Consider the following 10801-nt stretch of genomic DNA (forward strand, 5'->3'; position numbering starts at 1 on the left):
AAGAAGTAATGATAAAAGAACGTTAAATAAAATGAAATAAATTGAAATAATAATAAAAATAATAATAATAATAATAATAATAATAATAACAATGATAATTACAATAACAAAAACAACAACACTATTTGCAATATCTCATTTAGTAAAAGAAAAGAAATAATGATCAAAGAAAATTAAATGAAATAAAATAAATTGAAATAATAATAATAATAATAATATTAATAATAATAATAATAATAATTATTATTATTATATTAATAACAACAACAACAACAACAACAATAATAATAATAATATTAATAATAACAATGAAAGTAATAATAATGATAAAGGAAATAATAATGACCGTTGTAGTTAATTTATATGAAAAAGTTGTCAGTGAAGTAATAAACATGTTCACACTTACATTGCCACACAATAAATCATTGTCAGTACAATGTACGAATGAAATCAAAAAACTATTATATAGATATAAGAAGATGTGGTATGAGTGCCAATGAGACAACTCTCCATCCAAGTCAAAATTTATAAAAGTAAACCATTATAGGTCACAGTACGGTCTTCAACACGGAGCCTTGGCTCACACCGAACAGTAAGCTATAAAGGGCCCCAAAAAATTACTAGTGTAAAACCATTCAAACGGGAAAACCAACGGTCTAATCTATATAAAAAACGAGAAACGAGAAACACTTATGAACCACATCAACAAACGACAACTACTGAACGGCTTTATATTTTCCACGTGTTGTATAACATTATATAGAAAAACGTATCCTAGCAAATTTTCAAACACCCACATTTTTAAAACTTTCATTGCAACAATAATTGTTTATACCAAAATAAAGACAGACTCTGCCAAATGCATTTTACATCAAATTTCACGACTTATAGACATACATGTACGTGTGATAAAGAGTATAACGTAATTGCAGAGTGGAAAGCAGTAGTGCCCTGATGTTCCTGTTATATAAAACAAAAACATATGGTATGATTGCAAATGATACAACTATCCAAGAGAGACCAAACTGCTTGTATGTAAGCAATTAAATAGGTCACTACACGGCCTTCAACAGTAAAAAAAACCCGGACTGTATAGCGAGTTGTTAAAAGACCCGACACGACCCAAAATCTAAATAATGTAATCATATTTTTATGGACTGCACCCTTTTTAAACTTACCAAGTAGTTCGGTATTTTTATACGTTTTTACCCATGTTTTTGGTTTATTGAAGCTTAACACAGAGCAAGTATGAATAATATGAATGCTTCTTATATCATTCTGACACATTTGTAGTTTCTGTACTAACAAATATTATGAATATAGTTTGTGCACTCATATATACCAGTTAAACTGAAATCTAAACGGTGTTTAATTCTTTCGATAAAATTACGACCAATCTTTATTGTAACTTTAATCATTTTCTCATAATGTTATCAAGTAATATCCCGTTTCATCGCCAAATGACAAATCACCACATGCACAACCTCATTCTTAGATACGTCATCATGTGCCTCAAAAGGTAATACCAGTTAGGTATACATATCAACATTCTTTGATATTTACAAAATAATACCAATGTGTCAATATATTTAAACATTTTGATACAGAGATTATTATCACATTATAGAAGAGGGTAGCTTATTGTCATATGAAACGCTTGAGTTATGCGACAAATGATTTAGAGGATTAGAATAATCTTAAATGGGTCACATTTAGACTACAAATAACTGCATCTATATCTGAAGATGAGACAGTTCTGTGTAACTCTAACGGGGAGTAGTAGTTATGTCCTATTCCCTCCTTCCACAATAGCGAAATTATATTTTGCAAACAAGGATAATTATTGGATAAATACAAATATTATAAAAAAAAATACTAACGGAACTTCGTGCACTTGTTTTTAAAACTCAAAGATTATGAGAGTTACACATACATTCCTAAGTTTTGTAATTTTTTCCAAAATTTTCCGTTTCTATTTAATTTGTGTTTGCCTCTTTTTAAGTTCAAGTCCGCAATCGCATGCTTTACAAAGTGCTGTACTAACACAAAATTCCCCCGTATATATGCATCATCTTTTAAAACAAAAAGCAGACATTGTTTAAAAAGAATATAACGAATCTAGTGATGACTGTAAACGGCTAAATGTCGGTTAAACAAGTGACCTGCTAATGTTTCATTAATGTTATCAATACATTTAACAGATTGCAAAAACTGCTTGAATCGTCAAATTATTACATTGCACATTCAAACTCCATATACTGTAAATAAAACTGTCAAAAAGGATATAAATTGTCGAAATCGAAATGTAGCGTTAGATTTCAAGAAAAAGAGGAAACAATCTATTTAAATACCCGATTTCGCATCCTTCTTTTCATAGCTGAAATTACAGTATGCAATGTCGTGCATAATTTAACACATATTTATACAAATACTAGTAGCTAATTAGTGTTATAATAATTTCAATAGCTTATTTCAATAATAAAAAGAACATTTATCATGTTTTAATGGTGTATTGTATTATCTTCAATGGGATTACAATACTTCATTTTCATAGTATAAAAAAGAGGGATCATGGAAAGATGGAAATATTCCTTTCATGTACATATTTGCGAAGTTAAAGTTTAGTGTGCTATGATTACCCATCTTACAATCGTTCAAATTAAAATAGCTATGTGCCTATATGTTTCTTAATCTCAAGCTACAAACGGCGATATTTCTGTTGCAACTTTATTTTTCTTATTTGTTGATTTGTGTATCTGCAAAAAGGTCTGGTATTTAAAAAGGGTGGTACAGAAATCCTAATTCTAATGCAAGAGCAATAGAGGTTAGGCTATTTTGTTCCATAATTAATTTTAGAATACGACAATTTACCATTGTTAACTATGCAGAGCTTACTTTCAGATCCTAGTAGCATTCTTAGATACAGTTGCATATTAAATTGTCGGTTTTTGTGGTTTTTGTTTTAAATTTATTAAAGTGTATTCTTTTACTTATTTATTTCTTGTAATCTTTATTATCGCCTGCTCTTTAATGTACCTTTTTTGTTGTTTTTTCCAATGACCTAGATTAAAATGAGGGGTTGCCTCAGAGGGTCACCTGTGCATGTACTTATACCAAGTCAGAAAGCTCGTTAGTGGTTTTACTTTGTCAATATGATTTTGAAATTCTAAAATAGTGGTGTTTAATACATTCACTGTCCTTTTTAGATTCGGTACGGTTAGGAGCTTGAAATTGTGTATAAACACCCCTTCATAATTGAACACCATGTGTTTAAGTCGTTTTTGTCGTGTTTGTGTTGTTGTGTTGCTGTCTGTTTTGCGCAAAGCGCACATTTCGTTTTATTTATTCACATGATTGAAATAAAGTAAACACTTACACATTAATTACTCTATCAAAATTTCAAAGTCATGATGTTATAGATAATGCACATTTTAAGATTATTCTTATCGTATAACACAACGACGGGTGTCAGGATTTATTATATAAAAGACACACCGTAGGTAATCATTTCAATTAGTAGCAAAAACTAGATTTAACAAATGGTTATTTTATTCTTTCTAAAAAACAAACCCTTTATTAAATTATAATTTTAATGAACTATCCAATATGAATTACTTTTGTCTTGTAGTTCATTTTATAAAACAAATACTATTTAAACAAAGATTTGCAAAGCACCTAATTATATGAAATTTTATCTAGTGTTTAGGCGTATCACTCACAAACGGAATATCGAAATAGATATTGGCAAATCTCATAAATCGATTAAGGAGACAAGTTAAGAGATTTTTTTTCATTTCGTTTGGAATGAATAACGATGTTAAATAATGAAAACAACACTTCATAAATTTCATGCGTCCGAATCAGTTTTTCTGGATTTCCCATCACCAAGAACGCTTTTAAGAAGTGGGCTACACACGAGAGCAGCTGTCCTTGGCCGACACTTTCGGCTAAATTGGCCATTTACGAAACATAAGAAACGTCAGAGCGAATATATTTCTTTGCATGAATTTAGTTAGAAAGTTGGTAAACCGACTCTCTTTTGAAATGGGTGACACGTTAGACAATATTTCTTGGTTCTATGAAATCTGTTGCACCCTGTGATGACACTTTGTTAAATACTCAGAGACCCTTTAACATCACTCCATTAACATTGTGTTTTCTTAACGATTACAAATGGAACTGTTTTAAATCGGTTTATTCACTTTTAACCTACATTTGATAATTAGACCAAAACAACATTAATGATTAGGGGGTCATCTTAAGGACTGGCATCTTGATATTTAAGAGGACCCCCTAATCCTTAATGTTGTTTTAGTCTAATTATCAAATGTTGGGGAACGAGAACACACCGTTTAATCTGGTTGGACTTTGTAGTCGTTTATAATCATTAAGTCTTTATTAAAAATTGACAAATATATTAATGTTTTCTTAATTAGTACATGTTCACTGTAGTAAATGAGCTATTAAAGACACTTTATGTTTCCTGGAACTTTTAACTAATCCCATATAATTCTGTAGATAGTTTAACGTTCATCAGACAAAGTCATACACAGTGTTCAATGATTAATCATGTTAATAGTATATCAAGATAAGATTAATACTAGTTAACTTTAAAATATAGTTATTTTGTACTACCGTACTCTTAAAAACGTACCTTTCATCAGGTATACGATTTCGTCACATTAAATGAAATAATAATTGTTAAACAGGAAGTATTGGACGACTTACTGTGTAATCGAAACCAAGAGTGTAACATAGATAAGTCAAGCAAACTTTTACTTTGACCTTGTATTGTGTTTCATTTTAGCGTTTTGAACATGTAACATGAGCTTAAAATACAATAACCTTACAGTTCACATGTAGACACAGTGGTTTAGTATACTTAGTATTTTTATATTAAAAGAAAAATAGCAAAAAACCGAAATCCAAGTAAAATGCAAAATGGAAAGTCTCATCAAATGGCAAACTCAAAAGCTCAAGGACTTCTAACTTATTGAAAACAACTGTCATATTCCTGACTTGGTACAGGAATTTCCTTATGTTATTATCAAATAAATACAATATAAAATAGGAAAGGGGTTTTATAACAATAAGTGCAAGCATCTCAATATAACAACTGAAATAAAATAAATATTGAACATTGATAAAAATAGAAGGAACGGCTCTTTCATAAAACTGGGAAAGTTTCATAAGTGTTTGTACATTGGTACCCTAAATCAGTGTCCAAAAGCTCTACTATATTGTTTTGTTATTTATGAATAAACAACCAAATGTAAATTTTAGAAAATCCGAACAATGTTGACTGCTGTACCCCTATTTTTGACATTTTTACCTATTGTGTCTGTTTGTTTTGTTCACGCATCATTGTCAATACAATGGAATTTGATGCGACTGTCATACAAGTGAGAGGTTTAGCTAGCTATAAAACCAGGTTTCAAACCACCATTTTCTACAAAGGAAAATGCCTGTACCAAGTTGGGAATATGACAGTTGTTATCCATTCGTTTGATGTGTTTGTTTTTTTTTTATTTTGCCATTTGATTGGGGACTTTCCTTTTTGAATTTTCCTCGGAGTTCAGTATTTTTGTGATTTTACTTTTTGATATTTGATTTGGAATTGTTCTGTGCTAAACAGAATGTATTACAACGTTAAAAAAATACTAAGTTCTGTTGATTGAATTTTTCTGGTTAGAAAGCTTCTAATATCATTCTACCACAATTGTATTATACAATTATATACTTGTTATACATATATTGTTTATACTTTTTGATATCATGTTAACTGAAATCTTAACGATATGTCCTCCTTTTTCTAAAAGTATGATCACAATTGGGTGTAAATTTGTCATTGTCTTATCTTAATTTTAGAATGTTTTCATTATCAAATTGCACACCCTTACATGTACAGATGTTACATGTCATTTGACCTGAATTTGTAATACCAGCGTGGTATACATGTAACACTCCCAAACGTGTCCACCCCCCCAAACGTGTCCGATTCCCCCAAACGTGTCCATTCTCCCCAAACGTGTCCGTTATATTCAATATTGCCCAAACGTGTCCGATTTCATAACCCCCAAACGTGTCCGATAATTGTTTTTCGCCAAAACGTGTCCACTGTTAAACGCCAGAACGTCTCACGTCTTTTAGCGCTAATACATGTACAAATGACATCAATAACGTTTACGGCAATTCTATGATGGGGGACACAGTTGATGAAGTGGTCATTTATTATCATTAGTTTGTTCAATGCCGGTTGTTAATGATTATCATAATTGCAAATTTAATCTGTAACATATGAATTAACTTTTGACTGAAATGCAAGTTGCAAGTATAGCATTCTGATTTAGAGCGAACATACAAATAATTTTAGTACAGTTGAATTAATCGTTTACCAAGTGAATTATTTAGTGTACTAATAAATTCTGATGATGCCTTTTATATTAAACCGAATATTGCACGGGGGGCTTTCCGCAGAATTGACTTCCCTTTTTTCAACAGTTCTGGTATTTTAAAAACTCTTCAAATCAAAAGTTTACTGTTTATCAGGTTTTTTAATAAATTTTAGGTTTCGAGCATCACTAAAGACACACAAACAAGAGACATAACGTCCAGTGCCAAATATTTCATGCATTATTTGAACGACATCATGTTAACAATAAATACTGTACATAGGTTTTATTATCATACCGGGAATTTAGGATTAGGCCTACATTTTTACAGTTATTCGGGATTAACACTAGTTGGGGTTTTAATCTAAAAAAATTAAGAGCCAGTAACAACCAATTTTTTTATGAATTCAGTAAGAAACTACTTCAATCTCCGTTATGTAAGAGGTCGTTTTAAATAAAAGTTGCGGAAATAAAAAAAAAAAAGAATGTTGCCTTCCAAAATACAACTGATGGCACCATGAAAGAGTGATTTGCTACACAGGTTTTAATGCGCAGAGAGAGTGACATTCTCCCTACACGAGGTATTTGATTTAATATCTACAAATTAACTGAGCATGGCTGCTTACATTTACATCCAACATAGCCGAACATATTGGCACTTTAACCCAGATTATACTGCCGGTTAAAAAAAGACCTAAAGTAATTTATTTCTATTTTTTTAATGAAATAGTAAAATGAGTATACGTTAATGAAAAAGCAATAACCAAATAACCTACGAATTTATAATATGGACACGAATGATAGTTCCAGTAAAGGAAAAAAATTAAGCTTGATATGGACACGTTTGGGGGATTGGACACGTTTGGGGTATTGGGCACGTTTGGGTGTTTATACAAATGACACGCTTTGGCGCCCTTTTACATTAGGACATGTTTTGCAGTTCAGTGACGTCATGTGGACACGTTTGGGGGAATCGGACACGTTTGGGGGGAAGGATACGTTTCTGAGTGTTACATACATATTATGAACAATCTTTACAAACTTTACAAAAAAATACTTCTGTGAATCTATATATAAATTAAAATGCCGAGATAACTATCAAACGATATAATATGATAGCTACTTGACAATTAAGACGCTTGAGTTGAATGATACCGGTTACAGAGGAAGAGTGTAAATCCAAAAAGGTCACAAAAAAATGCATCTTTTTGTATTACGTCAGTCCTCTGTAACTAAAGTTGAACGAGTTCGGTATTTTTGTTCTTTTACTTTTTATTTATTTCAATGTTGGCCAGCAAAACGAAAAATAAGTTCGGATCTTAAATGGTAAATATTCAATTGAAAACATACGCACTTCTTCATGTTCTTGTTTGTACAGTCGTAATTTGTTTTTGACATGACATTGTCAGTTTGTTTTTGACTTTTAGGCTTCCTTATGGTTGAAGACCGTAAACTCTTAATGCCTCTTCGTTTTTGTGTTGTTGTTTTGCAATCTGTCCGACATACACCTCACATTTCCTTTTGATTATGTATGTTATGAACACGATAAATAAAATGATATAAATTTATATAGACACTCACACATTTAAATACTCAAACATCATTTAAAAGTCATTATGAATAAACAAAAAACTATACTGAAATTATTCATTCAAACATGTCAAACTATATAAACCAGTGTCATTTCAATTAGTAGTTGCAAGAAGATCTAAGAAATGAAACACGAACCTTTCATCAAATAACTATTTCAAATGAATTATCAAAAAGGGACTTCATTTGTCTTGTAGTTCATATTATCGAAAACAATATTCTAACAAAGATCCGTAAAGCACTTAATTTTACAAAATTCTTTTGATTTTGCGTTGAGGCAGTATCACTTACAAGATGCATATCGAAATAAATATAGACAACAATATTTTACCAATGTTGAAATCTCAAAAAATCAATTTGCAAGACAACATACAAAAACTGAGGGAACTGCATGAACTACAAAAGGGGTAAATGTCGCTTGCTAAGCATACGTAATCCGCCATGCACGAGCGTAATGTATAGAGATATGCAAAAGACTAAATGATGGAGCACAAGGTTTGTAACTGCTAAGAAATGGAGGTTGACAATTGGAAAATTGATATTATCACGTCTGTCATAGATTTCGAGATAAATATTTCCCAGTAAAGGATGACAGCCACCTGTCTAATGAGTCACCTTTCAGGATGCCGGGATAATATTATTTTTGCTAATTTCTTTTGTCACAACTACAAAATTATGTATATTCTAAAAAATGAAAATCAGATAAGACAAATTAACATCTAGGAAAAAAACGTCAAAGGAATAGCGCCTTTATACTGTCCTTAATGTTGGGACACTGAAAATAAAACAAACAAAAAAACCTGAATTGATGATACAATTTAACTTTTGTAAATAGGGTAGGTCTTGTTTTCAAAATCCTTCAGATGAACCGTATAAAAAGATAGAATAAGATTTGAACAATTACATTTTGTAAGAAAGACATTTTCTTTGAAGTCTGTTTAGTGGTGTAGGAGTTACAGATACAAGCTGCCTACCTATTTTGTAAACATTTCAAAGTTCATGTGATGCAACTGAAAGTTTAATTGGATCACAATATACGAAGAAAAATACACAATGACATAATGTAGACCAATTCTTCCTTCCTTAATTATAATGTGCCAAAAGATGCCCCATACAAATATGTGAATTTGGTTAAAAAAATTATTAATCATCATTTTTACCTGTATAAGAATGAGTTTTTGTGGATCGAATCAGTCTAGCAAATGGTTTACCCATGTTTTCACTTTCAATGTTGGCATTCTTTTCCTTTTAATAGCTGAACACGTCTATTGCATGCGTAACCCATCTCTAGCTAAGGGACTACATTGAAGGTTACATGAATACGGATTCAATGAGGTCGAATTATTCACTTGCAAGTGAATGATTAATCAGCGATGTTTCTTAACCTATTTTGACATATTGAACCAAACCGGCTGTTTAAAGCGAATTATTATTTCACTTTTTTACTTTCATAAATGATTGAACAGCAACAAATCATATTTTTTTTTATAGCTCGTAGCTAATGCTCCTTTAAAATGACCACACTTAAGGTCAAATATATAAATTTTTCACTAATGTGAAATCAGTGACAATTAAACGACATTAAATAACTCAACTGTTCAAATTACATCATATTTGAAAAGCTTGAAGAACTTCACTTATTCTCCAATTTCATTGGCCACCTCCCTTTTAACATGGCTGGTGATAATCTTAAATGTAAACTGTACTAATCAACCCCGACAAAAGGTGGCATCCGATTAACTTCTTATGTATATTATAAATGCAGTAATAGTGCGACAAAACCATACATATGGATTTTTCTCATTGTTGAATGCCGCACGGTGGCCTTTAGTTGTTTACATTCACTCAATTTGAACTCTGGTGAATAGTTGTATTATTGTCAATTATACCACATCCCCTTATAATATGTATACAAATTCATACCGTTTATAATCAGTCGTTAAATTAGCCAAACAAAATGCATTAGGACACAAAAATACGACAACAAATATGCGAAACACAAAAAGGAGACACTTAACCAAAACGATTATTAGTTATACCCGTGAATAATTTAAAACAATGGGTGTGCTAGTCAACAAGAAAGGGTTAGGGATCCTGTATTTCCGGCAATTAATATAATCACAATAATCGAATGTTTTCTTCGTGTTAACACGTGTTTCATTTTACAATTTGTGAACTAACGGTTTCTCAGATAATAAGGAATGATCTTTCAATATTTCCGGTTGTAACGATATTTCATTTTGATATATGTTTGACAAAACCCCAAAAATGTCATTATTTACTTTATTTTTGAATAGCCTACTGTATGTACTTTTGGCCATTAATACAAAAATGAATAATGAGACATCTCTACCCAAAACAAATTAATGTGTTAAAAGGTAAAACTATATTCAAGACAATATTATCTGTAAGCTTGATTGATTATTGTGTCAGTGAAAAACATAATTTTAAAAGGAATTTTTATTCAATTTGTGTAGTTCACTGCCACCCGAAAAAATCACAAAGTTAAAGAGAAATTAAAAAGCTGTTCGTTAACATATATGAACAAAAAAGTTAAATATTAAACATGATTAATGAGTGGAGAAAAACATAGTAGTAAATGTATTACTAAATCCTATTTTATCATTTCCTCCGTTTGCTGTTTGAACTCACATTTGCTCCTCTTTTCACATATAAACCTCCTTTTCATACTGCACAAAATATCGTTACTTCTCTTTGAAAACTTGAATGACTTGTCACTCTCCTTGATGCATCATCAGTTGAAACGAAAAGCATGCAAGGTTTAAAAATAGCGAAATATTCGAAAAAAAACAATTGAC

This window comes from Mytilus californianus, unplaced genomic scaffold, assembly GCF_021869535.1.
Source record: "Mytilus californianus isolate M0D057914Y unplaced genomic scaffold, xbMytCali1.0.p SCAF_1, whole genome shotgun sequence".
NCBI classification, from domain to species: domain Eukaryota; kingdom Metazoa; phylum Mollusca; class Bivalvia; order Mytilida; family Mytilidae; genus Mytilus; species Mytilus californianus.